The following is a 24,105-nucleotide window of genomic DNA, read 5'->3' on the forward strand; positions in this document are numbered from 1 at the left end:
CATAAACTTCGGTGATCTCTGTGCAAATATCCATACACTACGAACCTAACACCTAGCGAAATTATTAATTTTACTACACAACAGCTTCGTGCCCGCTGCTTCGCTGCTGTAGACTATATGGTCTGCACAGGCTTCTTTTTTCTTTTTTTTTTATTGTATTTTTATGTTGTTCGCAAACTGCGAACGTTCTGAACTTTTCGCGTTAATTACGGCCATAGAGGCATGAACTATTCCGAATGTACTTATGACAAAATGCAAATCTGGTAGCTGAGTCCAAGATTTTTTTTCTTTTAATCGTGGCTTTTGCGTTGATGTGGAGACATTTCCATAGAAAATTAATTCCCCTAACAAATGTTTCTTTATATCTAACCCAGATGGGAAATACCAATGTCTAGAGATTTAGCTTAAAAATGTTTCATTTTAGTGGAATACTTTCTAAAAATTTGCTTCCCATTAACACCCCCTTATTAAGACTTAAATTTCCAAAAACATTGAAAGACTGTTGTTTTTTGTTTCTAGCAGTAAACCGAAACAGAAATTTTCGTAGACTTAGCTTTGAAAATTCCTTCATAACGTAATAGTTTCATGAAGCTCTTCATCCCTTATTTTACTCCCTTTGGGAGTTGAATTTCGAAAAACACTGAAACACGTATTTTTTTATTTCCGACCGAGAAAACAAATATCAGTTTTCGTAAAAGTAACATCTTTGATAATGATTCATGTTCAAAAAACTCTTTCACCCAATATTTCACACCCTTAATAGTTGAATTACCAAAAATGCCGAAACGTACTTAGTTTTAAATTCTGAATGAGAAATGTATTAGCAGTTTTCCTAGATCTAACGTAAAAATTGCCGTAATAGTGACATACTTTCAAAATGTTGTTCATGCCTTCTTAAACAACATCTACAGTGTAACATCAACACTCTTTCCAAATTTCAAGTTTTAATCGTTAGATGTTTGGCTGAGCGAGTGTGAGCCAGTCAGTCAGGTCACTGCTTTTTCCACACACTGACGGAAAAAGAAATCGCAACTCGACAAAGAAATTATGATACATAAACGAAAATTGGTAGGCGTGTCTTTACAACTATTCGAATTTCGTACCAGGTGCATAAGAGTGGCACTAGTAACCAGGTTTGATTTAAATGCTCGATGTAACTCTTAATTATCTTTTACACTTTACTTAGTGAGTTCATGTTAGTGAACAATGACTTAAAGGCGACAACGACGCCGTTATAAACATCCCACAGAGTTTGAACGAGGTGGTATAACAGGACTACGACAAGCTGAATCTCCCTTTGCGACACTACTGTCACGAGAATATACGGTCACAAGACGCCCAGACTCTGAATGGCCATGTGGCACTGCCAAGAGGGAAGAACATCGCGTTCGGCTTATGTGTCCGACGCATCGTACTGCATCTGCAGAAGCTGGTTAAGCAGTACTTGGTGCCACAGTGATATAATGGACTGTTAAAAATCGGTTACTTCAAGAATCGGTTACTTCAAGACAGATCCGAGCCAGACACCCTGTTGCGTGCATTCCACTTACTCCAAACCACTGCTGTTTGTGACTTCACTAGCGTCAAACGAGATATAACTGGTGGACAGGATGGAGGCCTTTTGTGTTTTCTGATGGGAGCTGATTCTGCCTTGGTACCAGTCATGACCACGTGTTGATTAGAAGGAGGTCAATTAATGGCCTGCAATCAACGTGTGTGCGTGCTAGACACACTGGACCTACATCGATAGTTACGGTCTGAGATTCTATTTCGTATGAGTCAGGAACACTCTCGAGAGTGTTCCACGCACCCTGACAACAAGACTTTACGTCACTCTTTTGTTCGAGCTATTGTGCTGCCATTCATAAACAGCATTCCAACGTGTGATTTCCAACAGTATAACCCTCGCCCATATACAACAATTGTAAACCAACATGCAGTACAGAGTGTCGGCATGTTGCTTTGTCCTGCTCGTTCGCCAGATCTGTCTCCAGTCGAGCACATACAGGACATCACCGGACTACAACTCCAGCGTCATCCGCAGATAGCAATAACCATCCTTGTACTGACCGATCAAACGCAACATGCATGAAACTCCATCCCAAAAACTGACATCCGGCATCCGTACCACACAAAGCATGTCCGTTTTCATGTTTGCATTTAACATTCTGTCGGTTACATGTGTTGTCGATGTACCTGTATTTCACATTTGCAATGACATATGTCGCATTTGAATTAATCTGTGATATTGCAATATTTATCACTTATATATGTTACCTAGGTAGATCTATTTCTGAAATTTGATTACTCTGGAATAATTATTATTAGGAGTAGCGACGTTTTTTCCATCACAGTATATAAATTTTAATATAACTCAGGTAAACAAAAAGCAACCGTTCCTGCTCGTTGTTAGTGTAACACTGCCACCAACGATTAGGGATGCTACAGAACTGCATTTTTAACAATAAGATATAAACCTTTGTCCTTTGCCGGTTTCGGTCCCACATATCGTCAGCACAAGATGATAAGTCCATAAATCAGATGGAAAAGTATCATTCTTCTCTTAGTTGGATCAAAAGTCCACAGTTTTTTAATAAATGTGCATGATTACATATCATGTACGATGAACTTCAAAAGCATTATATCGATATTATAAAAATACATGGCCGTATATGAAGGAAATCTCATGCAGAATGATTCCAGTAGCTGATGGCTGTAGAAAGTCACCTCGCTAATATTTCCATTAAGATGGCATAGCGGTGCCGTTGGGAGCGAAGGAGCCGGAGAATCGAGCTGCGTATTAGATGGAAAGATTCTTTTCATATAGATTGGCCCGTGTATTATATCGAACCTACAGAAGTGCCGATAGTCAAGGGTAATTGGACAATGAGATTAAAATTCAGGTTGGAAGGATATCAGTGATAAGACTTGCTAATGGCATCGTAAACCTCGGAGGAAGTGAAGAAGAATTACAGGATCTGTACATTGGAATAAACAGCCTAATGAGTACAGAATATGGATTGAGAATAAACTAGTAAAAGACACAAGCAGCAGAAAGGAAAATAGCGAGAATCTTGACATCGGAATTGGGGTCATGAAGTAGGGTTAAGGAATTCTGCTAAGGGCATTCCTGGCCAAGAGAAATTTACTGTTATCGATCATAGGCCTCAATTTGAGGGAGGAATTTCTGCCGATGTACGTTTGGAACATAGCATAGCATGGAAGTGAATCAAGGACAGAGCGACAACCGGAACAGATGAGAATGGAAGCGCGCTGAGACGAGGTTCTTCAAAAGAATAATGAAAATTATGTAGACTTATAAGATAAGGAGTGAGGAGATTCTATGCACAGTCGTCGAAAGAAAGAAATTATGGAAAATGCTGACAAGATGAGGGAAGAGGATGACAGGACATATGTCATCACATCAGGGAGTAGCCTCCATGGTAGTAAAGGAAGCTGTGGAAGGTACGTTTTAAAGACAGAGATTTGAATATACCCAACAAATAACTGGAGCTCTGAATGTGAAAGTAGAATGACAGATCTTTTAATTGAGGACAACAATCCAGGTTATCAATATCATATTGGATGAGAACATATCAAACAAATGTTACATTTTCTGCTTTACCAGCGTATCTCTGCAATATACGGTTCTCACGGCCCGAGCACGTTGTATACTTTCTCCAAAATTTCGACGAGGCAGCTAGTTGACATTTTTATATGGTTGCCACTCGATACTTTTAGCTCTAATTTGTCTCATTCTTCTTTACATTGTGGAACTTGGATAGCGGAGTGTTAACATTAATCTCAATTGTATTCATCGGCTGATAAAAAATGTTTAAAAATTTAAAAATGCATAAGGAGTGATCTTAAATTAGATGAGATACACACTTCCAGCGGGCGGAAGTAACTTAGTAAATGAAGTTTTACATGGGGACCTATCTTCTAAAACTGCTCGTTTCCATGTTACAAGGAAAACAAGAACTACTCAGTTGCGCGGTGGATGTTTTTTACGCACTTCGTCTATTCTGCTAGGATAACCACATTCATTAACGGGACGTTGACGCGATGTCACGTGATATCCTCTGTTTCCACATGCCTCGTTTTCATGCTTCCTGGAGATGCATCAGTTGACATTAAGATTACTTCAGACATTAAGATGATTGTAATAACAGGGCGCCTGAGTTCACGTTCGCGGAGTTAATTTACCCGAAGCTCTCTGTAAAGGAAGAGAAGCTCGACGTCTGTACCACGAGTAATTTCCAAATCGCGTCACTCCATCTTATCCAGAGTAGAACGACCCCTGCGGGAAAGAGAGACGTTCACAATCGATAAAGCTAACTGTGGTGCTCCAAGAAGATGACGCATTGTCGTACTGGAAGAGGAAGTGCTTCATCAAGTTGAAGAGAGTCTTAGCACGTGACTTGCAAGTGTCTCACTCTTCTGACTGGCGTGTTCGGCATGAACAGCGCCTCAGTCCATATCACACTCAGAAGGTATAAACCATCTTCCCGGCGAATTTTGTGACACGTGATAATTTCTGTACTTGTTTTTTACACAATTGTGTGGATTTTCCTTATTTTAGTTCACCGACGAAGCCCCTTTCAACAGAGGAGGTGTTTTGAACGTTCGAAATAGCCACATTTAGGCTTAAGAAAGCCACTTGTACACGAAGATTTCAGAACACAATTCGACATCAAAGTCCGGGCAGGCATCTACAATGGTCGTATGAATGAGCCGTACATCCTTCCTCGCCACCTGACGGGTGTCAGATACTTGGTACTCCTGCAACAAATGCTGTCGGAGTGTTTCAGAGGAACGCTATTGGATATCCGCCACAAATGTGGTTCCAGCATGACTGCGCGGCTGTACATTTTGCAGCTTGCATCCGAAACCATCCGAACCTAGTCTACGGGGACAGCTGGATAGGTCGTGGTGGACTTATGTTTGGTCATCATGATCCCCAGAATTAACCTCTTCGGACCTTTTCTCGTGATGCCACATGAAGATTCTTGTTTACGAGATCAATTTGCAGTTGGAAAACGATCTGGTTGCACGGATCATGGCTGCTGCAGAACTGATAAACCGTACCCCACGCATGATAGACAGAGTTTATGTGAAATTGCTGCGCAAACGAACTGCGAGCAGCGAACTTGGTGGTCACCATATAGCACAGCTGTTGTATTAGCACAGAAAATAGGAGTGAAATCGATATATCTAGTTACCCTGTAACATTGAAACTAATCGTTTCCGTGGCCGAGCGGTTCTAGGCGCTACAGTCTGGAACCGCGCGACCGCTACGGTCGCCGATTCGAATCCTGCCTCGGGCATGGATGTGTGTGATGTCCTTAGGTTAGTTAGGTTTAAGTAGTTCTAAGTTCCAGGGGACTGATGACCTCAGAAGTTAAGTCCCATAGTGCTCAGAGCCATTTGAACCATAACCGTTTCCAGACATGGATTTCTAAGTAAAACTTGATAAACGAGGTCCGCTATACAACCTCTGAAAGTTCGTAACATGAACTGTGAAATTCCCATATCAGGTGTTGAAATATGTAAGCACGATGATGACGTTGGGGGCTATGGTAATATTTTCTAAGAGTGCTGCATCAGGACTACAGAAAAAAGTTAATTACATTTCTATTTATTCGAGGTGGCAATTACAATTTTGCAATTAAAGCGGTGGTTTCACTGCAGTGGCCGGCCGCGTCAGCTAAGGGCCAATAGGCTAGGCGCAAGAACGGGAGCTACTGGCTTGTACGGCAGACAGCACCAGTGTTGGGAACACTTGCTGCGGTGGAGTCAGCCAAGAAGGTAAACAGAAGACGTTCGGGCCGGCATCGACAGACCCGGAGATATGCGGGAGGGCGCATCCACCCGCTCAGCCAATCCGGCAGCGAGATCGTTGGGCGGAGGCTTTACGCGGCCGTCCGCTGCCCCAGCATCCGTCTGCCGTGTAGCCGCCGCTCCACCCCAATACCCTCACCCCCACCTCACCACCAAGCCCGGTCTTTATTTCCTGCCTCGTTCCTGGCGGCGCGGAAACATCTCAGAAAGCCGGTTCCGCGAAGCATTTGCCCCGTCCGCTACATCTTGCTCCCTCTCTCTCCTAAGACTTCGCCCAAACAACCTGCGTTCTCAGTGCGCACACCGTTGGGCCCAACTTCCGCAATCTGCTTTTCAAAAACGTAGATTTCGCACTCTGCTGTATCTATAATTCGAGTCGAAATTTCCTTCCTCTAGGTCACAGTAACACTCATTTCAAAGAGATGATATTTCGCCCGTTATGTCCAGCTACAGCGGAGGAATGAGCAAGCACAGCCGCTAGATCGCTGATCTACCATCCACGATAAAACAACTAAGCAAACGTCATGGCTTCTGGCTTGGGAGTATAAAGTTCGAAATTGTTGATCAGAATCGCAGTTGTTGTCGAAATTCCCACCGCCGGTGTTGCAATCAATTTTTGGTATGAGAAAAACATGAAATCTATATATACACTCCTGGAAATGGAAAAAAGAACACACTGACACCGGTGTGTCAGACCCACCATACTTGCTCCGGACACTGCGAGAGGGCTGTACAAGCAATGATCACACGCACGGCACAGCGGACACACCAGGAACTGCGGTGTTGGCCGTCGAATGGCGCTAGCTGCGCAGCATTTGTGCACCGCCGCCGTCAGTGTCAGCCAGTTTGCCGTGGCATACGGAGCTCCATCGCAGTCTTTAACACTGGTAGCATGCCGCGACAGCATGGACGTGAACCGTATGTGCAGTTGACGGACTTTGAGCGAGGGCGTATAGTGGGCATGCGGGAGGCCGGGTGGACGTACCGCCGAATTGCTCAACACGTGGGGCGTGAGGTCTCCACAGTACATCTATGTTGTCGCCAGTGGTCGGCGGAAGGTGCACGTGCCCGTGGACCTGGGACCGGACCGCAGCGACGCACGGATGCACGCCAAGACCGTAGGATCCTACGCAGTGCCGTAGGGGACCGCACCGCCACTTCCCAGCAAATTAGGGACACTGTTGCTCCTGGGGTATCGGCGAGGACCATTCGCAACCGTCTCCATGAAGCTGGGCTACGGTCCCGCACACCGTTAGGCCGTCTTCCGCTCACGCCCCAACATCGTGCAGCCCGCCTCCAGTGGTGTCGCGACAGGCGTGAATGGAGGGACGAATGGAGACGTGTCGTCTTCAGCGATGAGAGTCGCTTCTGCCTTGGTGCCAATGATGGTCGTATGCGTGTTTGGCGCCGTGCAGGTGAGCGCCACAATCAGGACTGCATACGACCGAGGCACACAGGGCCAGCACCCGGCATCATGGTGTGGGGAGCGATCTCCTACACTGGCCGTACACCACTGGTGATCGTCGAGGGGACACTGAATAGTGCACGGTACATCCAAACCGTCATCGAACCCATCGTTCTACCATTCCTAGACCGGCAAGGGAATTTGCTGTTCCAACAGGACAATGCACGTCCGCATGTATCCCGTGCCACCCAACGTGCTCTAGAAGGTGTAAGTCAACTACCCTGGCCAGCAAGATATCCGGATCTGTCCCACATTGAGCATGTTTGGGACTGGATGAAGCGTCGTCTCACGCGGTCTGCACGTCCTGCACGAACGCTGGTCCAACTGAGGCGCCAGGTGGAAATGGCATGGCAAGCCGTTCCACAGGACTACATTCAGCATCTCTACGATCGTCTCCATGGGAGAATAGCAGCCTGCATTGCTGCGAAAGGTGGATATACACTGTACTAGTGCCGACATTGTGCATGCTCTGTTGCCTGTGTGTATGTGCCTGTGGTTCTGTCAGTGTGATCATGTGATGTATCTGACCCCAGGAATGTGTCAATAAAGTTTCCCCTTCCTGGGACAATGAATTCACGGTGTTCTTATTTCAATTTCCAGTAGTGTACCTATAGTGATCTTTGTGCAGTATGCGGAGAGAACGTTCATGATGAAGAAAGCTGTAAGGTGATTGTTGCAAGGTTAATAACACAACTGGAGAAATTCGGCCCATAATACACAGACAGTGTTGTACGAACTTTTAGGTGATAAGCTTGATCATCATATATTTGTGCACGATGGGTCCCAAATCCTCTAACTAATGTCCACAAGAAGAAGAGAATGGTAGCCGCACAAACGTTTCTGATGACAAATGTAAATATTATCTACACCTTTTTTCGGATGTAGTGGGAGGGGGAGGAGGAAGGGGGGGGGAGATCAGAAAGAGAGTTCTACGTTGATGTTACGGATAGAGGGCCTGCAATGAGCATCGACAGTTACTGTGAAACCTTAAACAAACTCAGAAGATTCATACAGAACACCCCAAACACACTCAGCCTGAACAAGAGACGTGGGATGAAGTGCGGTAGCAAAGCTGCTGTGCAAGTTAGAGCTAGGAGCTTGGCCTCATACTGCCGCAAGCAACGACACGTTGCTTACAGTTTCAGCTTGGATTTGAAGCCAGTACTCCAATAATCACTTAAATGCGATTGTGGAGGATTTGAGTATTAACCATTATTGAGTTTTCTCTGCCAATTTTTCCATTTCAAACGACTTCTACTGATGCACTATATGATAGGTCAATTGAACCTGTCAGCGTAACTAGCGACGTAATCATACTTCTGTGCTCCTACGTAGAGTAGCCTGTCCACTCATTCAGGGCAGACATATAGTATAGAGAGCCCGCGGCTTGTATCAGAGGAGGTAACCTGCAAACGCTTCAGCAAGCGCATGCTCCGTGCAGATATGGTGTAACATGAGCAAATCAGTAAATGAAATTTGTATATAGAATACGTTGTTGTTCGTTTTGCCATTTCAGTGGGGTACGTGGAGGGCAGTACGTCCTGCTGTACTAGGCGCTCAGAGGCTTAATGCACACCTGCAGGAGCTGAACATTGGTGTACAAGAACTGGATAATCTGTAACGTCTCATATATTCATACTTAGGGAGCCATTAACTCTTTTAAATGTAGGAAAAGGAGATAGGCACTGGCCGCCAAAGCGATGAACAGGCTGGCTCCAACAACCGTATTTACAGAAAGTACAGATTTAGCGTAGATTTGCCGGCCGGGGTGACCGAGCTGTTCTAGCCGCTACAGTCTGAAACCGCACGACCGCTACGGTCGCAGGATCAAATCCTGCCTCGGGCATGGATGTGTGTGATGTCCTTAGATTAGTTAGGTTTAAGTAGTTATAAGTTCTAGGGGACTGATGACCTCAGAAGTTAAGTCCCATAGTGCTCAGAGCCACTTGACCCATTTAGCCAGATTTTAGCGCGAGATGCTTTTAACAGTTCCCAGAACGAAACTCTGTTTCGAAATCTGGCAGAAATTTGATGTACATTGAAGACACAATCAATTCTGTCGCTAAGCAATAGCAATACCAATGTCACCAAAGGCAGTGCCATTGAAGCAGAGTTACTGAACACGGTTTTCGAAAATTCCTTCGAAAAAGACGGAGTAAGTATTACAGAATTTTAATCAAGAACATATTCCAACATGAGTAACGTAGAAGTAGATATCTTTGCTGTGGGAAATCAACTCAGATGACTTAATAAAGGAAAGTTTTACGGTCCAGAGGGTGCAACCATAACATTCTTTTCGGAATATTCTGATATAATAGCTACATACTTACCAATCATATACAACCTCTCGCTCTATGGAATATCCGTATCCATAAACCAGAAAATTTCGCACCTCACTCCAATAGGAAAGAAAGGAAATAGAAGTACTCCGCTATATTACAGACTAGATTAACCACAGCGTTTGTGTTATATTGCTTTAATTAGGTACACGCCATCTAAAGAAGAAAGGTTTTGTCTGACCACAGTTTTCAGACAGAAAACTGTAATGCACTGCAATGGCGGAATGAGAAAGTTGCCAGCGTGGAAATAGTAGTAACTCCTAAATTGGCAATGATTGACACACGCATGGGTAATGAAAAAAATCTACCATCTTTGCAATGCAGGAATGAAGCCGGCTGTTAAACAACACACCAATAAGGGTGTCTGCAAACTGGCCAGGGGTGTCTGCAGTATGACAAGAAGATTATCTTGCGACGCAACGCTACGTCATCGACTCTGAGAATGAACATGCTGCAGTCTACGACGGTCGTTACAGATGTTGATAACTTGTAGTGGAAACGAAGACTTAAGTTTAGCACGAGAATTCATATTCTGAAACTACCGTTTTCCCACTGCTCGGAATATACCAAAACACGTGTTCAGATCTCCGGCACTTTTGGCACATTACGTAAGTCATTCACCGATCATCCGAAGTGCCATAATCAATTCAAGTTGGATTATATATCATTCAGTTGAGTTCTACATCCGCCCAGAGAGGTTCGTACCTACTCTTGTGCTTGTGATGTTTGTACGTGCTGTGCTACTGTACCCTCCCAGTGAAGTTTGTACGTTCTGTTACGTGAGACAACACGAAACTAGGGAGTGGTGTTTGGAATGCGCTAGTGAGTTTACTGGATAAAATTAAGTTCATTATTTATTAAAAGAAACAAAAACTGAATCTGACCATTATTGCAAGCGCAAATTCACACTGACCGGTCACAACAGTTAGATCTCAAGATATATTTATTATATAAGGCTATAAGGCAAGATATCATAAATCCTATAACTGATATTACAGCGTACGTCTGTAATCTCCCATGCGCATTGTATTCAAACAACAAGTAACAAACTCAGACACACACATCTTATAATGGCATGGTGATAGAGGAAAGACGATAAACAGAATGGTAGTGACCAATATAAAATTGCAAAATATTTCAGCAAAGTCTTTAAAATGGTATTATTAACAGGAATGTGTGTGTGTAGTCTGACAGCACTGCACTTCATGTATTCATTACGTTATTTTTCATTTATTAACATCATGAAGAGACAATATGAGTATGCTGTGGCACATATGACGAAAACAATTTTGTCCTAATCAGTAATTTGTGCACATTCTATCACAAATTTGTTTACACTCTAGATGACAGAGCTCACTCATAAATAAATTTCTTCTTACAGGACGTAATACTAGATCAGGTTTGTTCTTCTTTCCTATAGCACCAATCTGGTGACTTTGAATCTGCCTCTCTCACTCATAAATATGTGAAGCACAGAAACCACACAATTAACTTTTGATTTGATTTCTACAACTGGTGATATTACTGGTGGTCATGAATGCCAACAATAAACATTTTCGCGTAGTATTACCGATTAGACTAATTTCTAGAACCAACGTATAGCAATACGCAGCATTATACACAGACTAAGCATATACTTATCCAGAGAATTAAATATCTTGAACACTATAAATAAGCACCTAGTCAGGCAGCAATAAGCGGGATATTCTTCGGTAGCAACAGTTTCAATTTGTTACAAGAACATAAAAATTAAGTGTTATTGCACTAACAGGAACCATCGTGTGACAAGATTGGTCTTAAATACTGTGAACTATTCCAGAACATAAGGAGATTGTAGGAAAGAGTGATATTCACTGCTAATTTGCAGTTAAATATTCATACAAAACATTGCACAAGAACATACACGGTGTCCACCTCAATACACTTGGGGCAAATGGTGCACTGAACTTGACATGCTCACTATAAACTCTACACAATACCGTACACTGGTTGCTGTATTCGGCGCACTGCATCGAGATAATGAGACGTCGGCAGCCCGATCCCGATGCCCGTTCTCCTCAACGTCCATGCAGCTCCTGTCCTCCATGTATGATACCAAGAAGCAGCAATCAAGCAGCATACACTCAGTGTGCACAGCTCAGTACTGCTCTCCGTGCTCAGCGGCGCTTCAGTACACAAGCCGGCCGCTATCCAACGCACTGCAGTAGACCGTGTGGTTCTTTTCCTGTTGGCAAGCGACGCACGACCGAAGCCGAGCACGAGTCAGCGATACTTGATTTCCTCCTCGGCCACAGATTACCAGTGTCACAGCATAGTCACGGCAAACTTCCCTGGCATCGTTTGCCGGAGACGTGCTGGCACGGCTCACTATGCCGGTGGTCTTTGTTCATGCTACAGTAGTGCACAGTAGCAATGATTCACTACAGTAGAGAAATCAAGCTGTACGTGCATTTAATTTTTAGATTGTGGCTACTGAACATGGAGAACTACACGTTTGTGTAATAAGTTGATATGATATAACATTACAATGTAGTTCAGTGCAAAGGAAAGGCTGCTCGTTGGTTGCATGCAGGACGTTTTCCTCAGCTCCATACACCATCGCACTCCCTCTTTGCTATGGTGTACCAGCGGGCCAGGGGACGGGTACTTTCACCGTCAGCAGTGCCGACTGTGGTGCTCCACAGCGGAGCCGTAAACCTGAGTTTGAAGGTACTGTACTCCATGAAGTGGAAGAAGACGCAACGACGAGAACCAGAATCGTAACAGGTAGAGTGAATGTGGGTCACCAGACTGACGCGTTCTGCACGAGCAGCAGCGACACCCATATCACCCCATAAGGTACAGTCAATGTAGCCACAGGATTCTGCGTTACGAGGCCACTTATGCATGTGGTTCTTTCATCGTTATGTGGACGCTCCCTGCTTCCCACGGTGTATCCTTTTCATGGATGAAGCCAAGTTCACCAGGAAAGGTGTTCTCAGAGTCCGCAAGAGTCGTGGTTGAAATGACTAAACCCCACGCGCAGCACCCACTCCCCCTTCTTACCTTGTCCCCCACGGGTAGAAACAACGAAACGATCTGAAAATTGGGGACAGACGTGCGAATGGGCCATACTTGCTTCCTACACATCTCACGGATGCCACGGAATTGCGATTCCTAAACGGCGTTGTGCATGGGCTCTTGGAAGACTAGCCGGTGCATATGCGTCAAAGCAAGTGATTCCAGCACCACTGCACGACACTTCAATTTTCACATGCTCTCTGAAAGCGTCTGCACCAACTCTTTGGGAAACAGTGGCCAGTTCGTGTGGGTTGCGTAGTATGCACTTTATTTCAACTTGAACTCAATATACTATTATCTGTGGGATCAAATGAAATCCTTGATTTACGAGACCCATTTGGCATCCGACTGAGAACTACTGGCGCTGGTCGTGAGTGTGGCCGATGCTGGACGACCAGGGATTGATGATCATTTGTAACGGTTCGTGCTGCGGAGCTATTTCATCGGTGTTGATGTCGATTGTTGGCACATCGAGCCCTATCCGTAAGTGGACCCGAAAGACAAGCAGCAGCAGTCAGAGAGCAACGTGTGTATTTTGCGTGTAGCTGGGAGATGGTACGTTTCCGGACATGAGTTCCCATCCTATGGTCCCCGCTACAAGTCCCCAAGGCCTGAAAAGGGAATTTAGTTAGATCCCTTATACCTCTTTAAAGAGAAGTCCTATATAGAAATATACAGTGACAGTCACATTTTTTATTCAGTTATTTGTTGTAGCCAAGTAGAATATATGCGAGATGCAAACCGAACTGAACATTAAGTTTGAAGGAATACATGTTCGCAGAATCGGTCGACGTCGTCTTGCTACAGCAAGTGTCCCCAGGAAGACAAAACGACATTTATGGACATGAAATAATAGGATACGATGCCAATAACTGTGAAATTGGCATAAAGAATGGAAATTAAGTAACAAAGATAGGCCTTGAGATAGATGGATTTCCATTGGTATTTATGGCTTACCAGGGAATAAAGATAGAGAAAAGTGAAAGACGCTCTTCAGAATCGGTGCAGTCGATATACTTGGAAAAATTATGAAAATTTTATACTAACAGGCGTTTTTACCTGCGTACAATCATGTAAGAATCAATATCCAAATATCATTAAAAGTGAAGAAATGGATCATATCTGACACTATCTATATACAGAGGATAAGTGAAGTGAAATTAATAATACCAGGTAAGAATGTACCTGGATAACGGACAAGCCTCTCTATATAGGATTTACGTAGCCATCAAGAGAAAAGACCACCTGTTTTGCGCTGAGGTATGACCGATATCAGTCTCTGACCGTAAAGCTTAACATTTTAAAATGAATTTAACATTGCAACAAACCTACACAGGGCTGAGTTACTGCAAAGTAAATGCGGCCGTTTAAAAAACGTTTGGGAATAACATCAGATTTTTCTCACACTCTGAACACAAGCAAAATGCAAACTAACAGATGTGGTAACGTCGCCGAATTGTGGTTAGAATAAGTGAAGCTGAAAACATGTTGAATGCTGATTTTGATGTCAGGATTAGTAAGAAAATAGCAAAACAAAGCCAACGGTTTCTTGTCACATTACAGAGGAAACTTAAAACAAGGGAAATAAAACAAAAGCCGAAGTATCAAAACTGAGGAAGTGAACAAATCCACTTCCGATTTAGTTAAAGGAATGTGGAATGCCAAAAGAAATTAGTTTCCGAAATAAAAACCAAGAACGGGATAACCATTCGAAAGCAACAGGAAATATTAAAAAAATACTGCAAATCATTTATCGTAATATATACCGAGCTATAGACCGACGAACAGAAAATCGAAAGTTTTTCACTTATTTGCGTATCTACTAGCGCAAGCGAAGAAAAAAATGCAACATTTTCTGAGCCCATGACAGAGTAAGAGACTCCATATGCACCAAGAGAATTTTTCTTGCCCTGCCAACCTACCAATAGAATTCTCTGTAATTTGCTGGGATATTCTGAAACGAAAGCTGGTAGATGTGTACAATGAGACATCCAGGTCCAACACGTGGGGTCCTATACAAATGCGACAAGGGATATCAGCAATAATCTCGAAATTAATTACAGGAAAGACATCCACAAATATAAACGAACACCCTTGCTAAATTCTAACTTCAGAGCATTAAAAAACAGATTTGCAACAATCGCGAATAAAATTCTTGATACGTAAAAACAGTCGTGGGTACTAGCAGATCTATACTGAAAAATGCAATGAGATCACAATCAGGAACAGTCGATACACATCGGAACAGTTTGTGATGACGTACAGGCAGTTGCGACAGCATCCGAAGCTGCAGGTAATAGGCGGTAATATCGATCATAAATAAGTGACATTCGTGGACTGCTCCACGTATTTCTCTTAAAGTACGCCTCATTAGATTTTTAGAATTTCAAACACGTTTCTGAAGTGATAATTCTGCGGCATTCTCAGAGTTTGGCAAAGTAAGGCACGGACTAATGCAGAATTAGCCAACAGAGAGTCCTAAATTGATGCATGGCCTCCTATTTACAGCTAATAGGATGTACCGGCAAGGCAAAACGTTATGACCACTGACCACGGCAACGTTGGATGCCGCCTGGTGGCCTGTGACGCGCTAACGAAAGTATGTAAGTGGATCACACACGGAAAGGAGACCACACTACAGAAGATTGGCTGGAAATGGGGAAATCCTTTGAGATAATCAACTCTGACAAAGGGTAAATTACTATTATGCAGAATCTATGATCGAGTATATCAAGCGACGAAGCTGGTCCAACGTTCACGTGCCATTGTCGTAAGCATTTACGGAAAGAAGTAAAACGACAATGCAACTATCAGCAAGCGCTAAACGGCGTTCACGACACTTCACAGAACGGGATGATCGGAAGTTTGCTCCGTAAAGTGGGAGAGATGGTGATCTGTAGCATCTCTGCTGAAAGAGCACAATTTTTGCGCACGCACAAGTCTTTTGGAGCACACCCTTCATGGGACATTGTTGAACATGGAGCTCCGCAGTAGACTACCTCTACGTGTTCACTTGCTGACCCAACGACTCTGTCATTTACGATTGCAATGGGCACAGGATCGTCTAGATTGGAAGGTCGATCAGTTTAAACATGTATGCTCTTTGGGTGAATCACTTTTTTGTTACGCTAGACCGATGATCGTCTCCACAGATGTCATCACCGAGTCGAATGGCGGCTCGAAGCGTGCTACACGCCACGGACGCAAGCTGGTGGTAGCAGTATTATGGTATGGGAGACATTCTCCTGTAATTACGTCGGACCTGTGGGAGTAATCGAAGACACGCTGACAGCTGCGAACCACCTGCATCCCTCTATGCTTGGTGTCTTTCCCGGTGACAATGTCATTTGTGTAATTGACTGTGTCTCGGAGTCAGAACCGTGTTACAGTGGTTTAAGAAGCGTTATAGCGAACTAACAATGATGATTCGGTGGCCAAATTCGCCTAATATTAGTCACATGGAACCGACCTGCGCCGCTAACGGGTAACATCACAACCTACGCAAATCAGCGGACCGCTATTTACGCGAATTACATGACCTTTGCCAGATACGATTATCTCTGAAAACCCACCGGCAAAGTGTCGGATCTCTGATACTCAGTGATGTATTTCATTCCAAAGCTATTAGGCGGGTGGTCCTACTGTTTTGTCTCATTAGTTCATGTGCAATATAGTTGAAAATCAGTGCCAACGAATACACGGAAACATTCTGTCACCTCACTTGGGCATTAACGGCAGCTTGACGTGGGTAGCAAAGAGCTGTACTAAATGTAATACTATTGTTGGATATTGGCAGCAATGAACAGGAACTAGTGGCCCAGAGAATATTTCACGGACACCTCAGAAAATACAGCACAATCACATATCTGTTCCTGGTACATTAGTTCATAAACCGAAAATGCAATAGAGTTATATATCCTTTGAAAAGCCTTTGAATATTGAACTATAATGAAACATCAATTAGCAGCTCTTCTGCGTAGGTTACTAGTGTAGCACATTACATTTCCTTTGTGTTTGGGGGAGGGGAGGAGAATAAAATTATTTCACAGTGTCTTCCTCAGCATCGCATGCATGAGATAAGTTTTGTTTACATTAACGTTATGAAATAACTTCCTTACTCACTGCTCAGCACTATCATCACGTAAAGTGAATGTAAAATATATTCAGATACCTAGATGTTTCGGATTTGGAGCATGTTTCGTGCTCACATAGTCGAAGGCATCTAGAAAGTACGAAAAGGTGTGTTCGCATAAGAAGTCAGTTTGGCGTTGAAAGTTGCAAGAGTTACAACTTTCAAGGAACAACATGTAAAACTTCTACTTTAATTACAACAGTAGGTGCATAAGAAACGCTTAGGATAATAAATTGTGTCGTAAGCGGACGTCATGTTACTTCTCCATAGGTACATTATTTTGAATCAGTTATTGACTATCTGTATCTTTTATGGTGTCTCTGTTGCTGACACATTTTGCCAATCTTCTGGAGGTGATATTTATTTTAAGTATATAAAGCACTGTATTGGAGCTTTCTGATAGGTTTTACGAACTTGTAGCTCCTGTGGCGCTGTACTCGGAACCTCTAGACTGTTGCAAGATAAAACTGCTTTCCTCTACATCTGTGGTGTGCAAACCCTCTTACTTTGTATGACAGACGGTACGCCATGAACGTATTATTCCAAATCTAACCTTGTACGTTTCTGTTCTCGCGCGTTTTAGGTGCATCAGTACGTGGTGTGACTCCATATAGCTTCAACAAAATGCAAGTTTCTGAATACAGTCCAGCTTACTACACAACCCTCATGAAGCACTGACTTATCCCCTTCTATGTTTGACTTACAATACGTGGGACTCAGTATGTTCTAGGTGTTTGGCTAGTTGTAGATGGGAGTTTAGCAAGCTGTATACACTGCCTGACAGACGAAGTGATGCATCTAGATGACAAAGTCGAATGCCAGTGTAACTTTGTACTAGTACACAACATCGGCGGGTATGTAAGTGATTAGAGTTGCTATTCTGGGGAGTGTGTCGGGCAGAGCGGCTCCAAGAGTGCATTAAGCTTGTTCATGTTTAATGTTGGTTGAAGACATCGTGGCTGTATAATGGACATAAGTGATAACTGTGAAGAACACTGTGAATCATTTTACCCAGTGAGAGAGTTTTATGAGCACCTAACAGAAGATGAAAAAGGGGGGCGTTGTGTGTCTCCATTTGGCTTTCAGGTGGAATCGTGCCAATTCAGATTTGCGGGGCATTCGAATGTGCTAGTGGTCTGATGTGGGACTGCATGGGAACATGAGGGCGGACTTAGGCGACGTCAGCATTCTGGTCGACCACGTCTGACCAACAAAAAGGCGGACTAAAATATTGTGCACCACACACTACGTATGGACATCTACGACGTCCATCTGAGAGCAAGTTATGGATTCCTAGCAACGATCAGTGTCATCCCATACCGTTGATCGGAGACCAGCAGTGGATGGATTAGGGAATGCATTACCTGCCCTTAACGCCACAACACATACGGCTGCATTTGGCGTTGTACAGTGATTGGAAAGTGTAGACTGCTGACAATGGCATCACATCGTGTTCTGTGGTGAGTCACCTTTCCACACTAAACCATATGTCCATCGTCGGCGAGTGTGGTGGTAATCTGGGGGCAAAACCTATTCTTCCAGTGATTTGGAGAGCCACAGGAGTCTTACTGGTGGCGTAACTGTGTGGGGTTCCATTGGATATTACTTGAGGTCACGCCCTGAAGTGAGTGAGGGAACTCTGGTGGCACAATGATAAGTCAAGGAGATCCCGCGTCCTCATGTGTTACCTCTCACGCAACAGTATGGTGACAGTGACAGTCCACACAAGAACTGCCTAACTGATGTTGAGGTAGTGCGGTGACCAACAAGATCGTCATATCTGTCCCTGGTAGAACATCTGTGAGACCAGCTCGAATATCAACTCACTCCCAGTGCCTGCACACGGACATTAAGTCGCAGTTACAACTCGGAAAAATATGCAACGGCTCCTTGACATCCTTCCCAACAGAGAAGGTGTATGCATCCAGGAAAGAGCAGGTGCAATGTCGTATTGAAAATTGTGCTCATACCGCCAAGTTTTCATAAGTCTGACTTGAGTTTGTAGTCATTAAGCTAACATCCTATACTCTCTCAACCTATTTCTGATTCGTGTATAACGCCATTTTAGATGTTCCAGATTTTTTGCCAGTGTTGGTTTCTATGGTTATCTGTACCATCCATATGTTGTTGTTGTTGTGGTCTTCAGTCCTGAGACTGGTTTGATGCAACTCTCCATGCCACTCTATCCTGTGCAAGCTTCTTCGCCTCCACGTAACTACTACAGCCTACATCCGTCTGAATCTGCTTACTGTGTTCATCTCTTGGGCACCCTCTACGATTTTTACCCTCCACGCTCCCCTCCAATACTAAATTGGTTATCCCTTGATGCCTCAGAACATGTGCTACCGACCGATCCCTTCTTGTAGTCAAGTTGTGCCACAAATTCCTCCTCTCCCCAATTCTATTCAATACCTCCTCATTAGTTATGTGATCTACCCATCTAATCTTCAGCATTCTTGTGTAGCACCACATTTCGAAAACATCTATTCTCTTCCTGTCCAAACTATTTATCGTCCATGTTTGACTTCCATACATGGCTACACTCCATACAAATACTTTCAGAAACGACTTTCTGACACTTAAATCTATACTCTACGTTAACAAATTTCTTTTCTTCAGAAATGCTTTCCTTGCATTGCCAGTCTACATTTTATATCCTCTCTACTTAGACCATCATCCGTTATTTTGCTCCCCAAATAGCAAAATTCCTTTAACTCCTTTACTACTTTAAGTGTCTCATTTCCTAATCTAATTCCCTCATCATCATCCGACTGAATTCGACTACATTCCATTATCTTCGTTTTTCTTTTGTTGATGTTCATCTTATACCCTCCTTTCAAGACACTGTCCATTCCGTTTAGCTACTCTTATAGGTCCTTTGCTGTCTCTGAAAGAATTACAGTGTCATCGGCGAACCTGAAAGTTTTTATTTCTTCTCCATTGATTTCAATTCCTACTCCGAATTTTTCTTTTGTTTCCTTTACTGCTTGCTCAATATACAGATTGAATAACATCGGGAATAGGCCACAACCCTGTCTCACTCCCTTCCCAACCACGGCTTCCTTTTCATGCCCCTCGACTCTTATAACTTATATACAACCATGAAATTTATGAATAACTATCCATGTAACAAACACAAATCAAAAATTTACACAGTGTGTTCTTACTGCCCTGGAGAAACATCATGTGCTCTTTCTTGTAAAAGGAAGTATAGGTGTGTCAGTTTAAAGTCACACAAAACTTGTCATCCACTGTTTCAGCTTATTAGTAAGTCATCATCAGATGATCTGTTCCTTTTCAAACAGACCATCTCATGATGACTTGTCAAGAGCGGAAACCAGTAATGGTATCATTTTCATTTCCAGAGGCTAAAATAAAGGGATACAAACGTTTTGGATAACTTCTGTCGAAAAGTAGACCTAACTTTATTTAATGGAAAATAATGATGTGTACTTACTTTTGCGAGTAGAAGGATATTCTTTTTGCTATAACTTCTATGCGATCTACAATTGCATTTCTGACCCGATATCTTCGACTACGCTAGACACGGCATATTCCGATGGACAGATTTCTAGGGTGTATTTCTTTGAAATTACATCGATTTACAAACGATGTCAAGAGAGGACAGTACGGTTCAACGATCTCTAGGTGATCCACAGAAATTTGGATATTTTGAGAGACAAAGTTTCATCCCCAGCTTCGTATCAAAGGAAATTATGGAAGACTGCCTCCAAATATCACTAACATTTACCCACTTTTCTCCCTAACTCCCGTGGGAGAAATATTAAAGTTCGATTCCAGTTTGGACTTAGTGCCTTTGTCTTCTACTGTATGTTTGATGGAGTGAAGAAGGAGGAACGACTTGCTGTCTTGGTAACTGGTGTTGAAAACTTGTTCCTGCCCGCAGAACGTAAGACAGATATATGTTCGGCAACAGCAGAAAGAATTGCTCTGAGTTACTTGTTAGAACCAGCTATGGATTAAGACACGCAGACAATTGGAATGCTAAACTGATTCCTTGCTAGAGACGTCACATTTTCAGTCAATTTCCTTCCACTGACTGTTGGTGCTTGCGAATAGCGTCGAAACTAGTGTAGGGGTGCTGAGAGAAAACACCTCTACGTCGTCAGGATAGTGCTGTGGAACCTGTAGAGTGTCTGTAGGCATTAATAATACAAGATCATCATCATTATCGTCATCGTCATCATCGTCTCCTTCCAAAATTTAGGTGCTGCAATCACCTGTTCCATTGTCTATCATCCATCCATCCATCTCTTGCGAGGTCTATCTAGTTCTTTCTTTCCATTCGGTCGATAGTTATCATCCATTTCATCATATTCACTTCTATATTGTCATTAACTGAAAAGATTTTCGAATCTGATTCTATTGTTCATTCTCTGTTTTATTCATTTTATTACAGCCCATTACATATCTCATGAACTTCATCTCTGCTGTTTATATACGTGATTTTTCTTTTTTGGTTACTGTACATGATTGGGAAACATATAAAACTAGGTAAAGCTAAGCTTCATAGAATTTCATCTCAGTTAGTTTTCTTGTGTTCTTCCCTAAATTCTTTCAGTACTTCCGCAGATAGGTTGATGTTTACCAGCTTCCTTCTCAAATTCTTTGTCATACGTAATACTAATGTCAAATCCTAGGTAACCGAAGAGGGATACTTATCCACAAATTCCTCAATTATTACTATTCTCTATCTGACTGGATTCTTTCCTTTGAAAACCATCGTCTTGTATTATTTTCCGATATAGTTAGATTGTAGCATATCACATTTAGGCTCAATCTATACACTGATCTTTGTAAATTACCTTCTGTTTCCTGTAGAGTTATCTGGCGTTCAACATAAAACAGAGGGTTTAATGATACGCTACATTTTATTTTAATTCCTAAGAGTACTTCATCTTTCAGCTTCATAATTATGTCGTCAATATGCAAATAAAACAAAATATGTGATATACTGCACCCTTGACGGACAGCTTGATTTAGTAACAAATCATCTGACATTTTAGAACGTAACTTATAACTATTTTTGTATTAACGTATTATCTCTTTATGGTATTAACAAGAAGTTTTGGATAACTATTTGGGTCTTTTTACCTTATTAAAGACTTCCTCAAAAATCAATAAGTGCTAAATACGTTTCTAAGAAAAAGTTTTTCCATAATTCGTCTTTTCAATACACAAACGACCCTTTCTGCAGCCTAACTGTTCTTCTGAAGCTATTGCATGAGCCATAGTTTGTAGCCTTTGACTGAGAATTTTACCGCAAATCTTATATCCTGCTCTCCGTAAACTTATTCCTCTATAATTTCCTTTGTCTTTCCTATTGCCCCTTTTTTAAATACAGAAATTACTTGAACTCTGTTCCATTCTTCCGGTACAGAACAGTTCTTCCAACACACATTTAAAAATGTAGGAAGCAAAATTCTAAAATGGTTCATCCATATTCGAGTAACTCAGCATTAATGACAGGTGCGCCAGTGGCTTTCTTATTTTTTGTTACACTTAAGGCAGAATTTAATTCTTTTGTGTCTATTTAATCTACAGAGCTATTATCAGTCCTTCAAAAAATCATTTTCTTCATTGTCTTCATCATACCACGAATTACTGTAATGGTGTAGCCATTGATTTTTTGGTATTGTTTTAATGTTTGCCTTGCCTTTTGCTGTCTTATTGATATTGTTCATAAGTTTAAATGTCATATTCTGTCCGTAAAATATGATTAACAGGCAAGTAATTAATTCCGCTGAAACCTGTTGTCGGCTCGACTGGAAAGATTGTTGCTCCAGCAACTCGGCTGAAGTTTACCAGGTTACAGTCTGGCAGGCGAAGCTGTAGCGTGATATTACGCCCCTTTACTGGATTAAAGCGTTCTCGATTTCACTCCGGAAGATGACGGTGACTCGTAGTGACGAAACGAGATGTAACGCTCTGTCGGAAGTAATGAAATCGGTTGATCCTGGCCTCAACTGATAGCAGCGACGATGAATAACAGAGCCACTGTATGGCCCTTTCACCCAGCAGTGGCGTTGATGTTAGTGTGATAAGCACAGCGATGTATGCTGACGTTGGAAGACCCTCAGCTTCCCCATAAGCAATGTTGTAAGCGGCCACTGCGAAGTCCCGCGAGCGGCAAGTAGACGTTACTTGGCTGTTGCCATGTCGTGAACGGCAAGTAGCGTGTTCACAACTGCTGGAGCATAGAAAACGAGGATGACATGTACCGTAATCATCACTGAATCGAGTGCTTTGATGCCAACACCATCGATCCTAATGATCAACTGCGTTCAAAGTTGGAGACGTGCAGTACTTATGGGCGGGAAACAATGACTAGGAAAACTGTTTGTTATCACCGAATGTGGCTTGCTTCTTTACTAATGGTAAGAGGTCCCCGTTCCACTGCGTTTGCTAAACAATTTGTTGTTGGCTATTAACTGCACTTTCAGGAGTCTGAAAAGTTTTATTGCGTCTGAGGTACAGCTTTCTTTCTCCACAGAACAAGAGCTAACGAATATATCTGTTTATGTCTCCCCCTTTCTCAGCGGACGTTCTGGTAAACGTATAACTTGCGTCGGACGACTAGTGACGATGTAGCAAAGTGTGCTCATGTCCACGACTGACTTGCAATGTTGATTGTTTCTTTCCGGTACTTAGCGACATCAACACTTCCGTGCTATGGTGAACTTAAGAAAAATTTTGATTTCTTCCACATTTTTGTCCTGTGGCTGAACCCTAGGTAGAAACAATTTCCTGAAGTGTTCCAGTGCGCAGAATATTACCTGACTTTTCGGGCATGCATACGGAATAGCAGTATTTCTTACTCCGATACTTTGGATGATACCTTCAGAGGAGGAATCGCTGGAACAATTTAAACCACTTTACTCAACAAAACTGAGTAAACTAGCGTACGTCAGAGATTACACTCTTGGTAACAAGTGCGTCAGTCACAGACAGAAAATAAACACTCTAAGAGTGAAAGAAAGTAAGTTCATAGCATTATATCCACACTACTAACGAATTATGTGGTTGAGAGTTATGGGTGCATATGTTGGAATGCCAGGCAGGAAGACTCAAGGCAATAATTCCTCTGAGAGCGCAGACATCAAATATGAAGTTTCCATTAGTTTTCACGTCTCTGATGCCCAGGTTCTCTGCTAAAAGTACTTCTGCTGCTTTCTTGACCACTGAATCGAAACACATTTATGGGAAAATCAACAAACTGCCCAAAGTCTCATTCTGTAGTGATTAGT

The sequence above is a fragment of the Schistocerca americana genome, chromosome 7, assembly GCF_021461395.2.
Source record: "Schistocerca americana isolate TAMUIC-IGC-003095 chromosome 7, iqSchAmer2.1, whole genome shotgun sequence".
Taxonomy (NCBI): Eukaryota; Metazoa; Arthropoda; class Insecta; order Orthoptera; family Acrididae; genus Schistocerca; species Schistocerca americana.